The following is a 1,107-nucleotide window of genomic DNA, read 5'->3' on the forward strand; positions in this document are numbered from 1 at the left end:
GGAGGAAACAGTGAAGGCGGGGAGGGGAGGGAGCACTAGAACTGAATGTGAATACACAAATCATTTTAAGGTGATTTAATCATGGTGGGAAAAAAGAAAATGTTCTGAAATTGATTGTGGTAATGATTGTACAATTGTTGATTCCACAGTTGAATTGTATGAACAACATACAATTAATTCTACAATTCAAACGGTGCAATTGATTGAACGGTTGAATTTTATGAGATGCATTATGTGCCAATAAACTGTCACCCAGCCACAATAAAGCATTGAAATAAAAAAAGACACGGTAGGGTCTGCTCAGTGGCACAGTGAAGGGCTTGATGACCAAGCCCAAAGGGGGCCAGCTTACATCCACCTCAAGGGTGTCTGAAAAAACACAACCCGGAACTACATAAGGAATGGTTCTCCTCTGCACCACTAGGGGTCACATGAGTCAGTTCTAGCTTTGTCCTGACTCCTGGAGGGTCACCTCTACAACCTCTTAAGAGGCCTACCTTTGCAACCAAGTGCAGGCTGCTTGCTCTACATCTGATGGATCACAGGACAGTTTAACTCAGGCAAGATAGACAAACCCCATGATCAGGAAGTTGGGGCTCCCGTTCCCAGAGTAGGTAAATGTGAACAGGTTACTGAACACCGGCTTCAGCAGGAGCCACACAGGCACTCAGAGGGGGTCAGCTGGTGAAACCAGATTTTGGTGGGGTTTCCTTCTTTGCTTTGTTTTTCTCAAAAGATCATTTTATTGGGGGCTCTTACAACTCCTTACAATCTGTACATCAATTGTATCGGGCATATTTGTACATGCATTGCCAATGTTCTTTTCCGGACATTTACTTTCTATTCAGCCCTTGGGAGCAGCTCCTCATTTCCTTCCCTCCTTCCCCCCTACTCTGGTGACCTCTTGATAGATTATGATTAAAAAAAATTTTTTTTTAAATCACCATCTGGGGACTTGTACAACTCTTATCACAATCCTTACATACATCCACTGTGTCAAGCACATCAGTTGCCATCATCATTCTCCAAACATTTTTTTTAATCAATTTATTGGGGCTCATACAATTCATCACAATACATAGATCAATTGTGTAAAGCACATCTATA

Source organism: Echinops telfairi, unplaced genomic scaffold (assembly GCF_000313985.2).
Source record: "Echinops telfairi isolate 266 unplaced genomic scaffold, ASM31398v2 ScPeMD7_7412;HRSCAF=8450, whole genome shotgun sequence".
Lineage (NCBI taxonomy): Eukaryota > Metazoa > Chordata > Mammalia > Afrosoricida > Tenrecidae > Echinops > Echinops telfairi.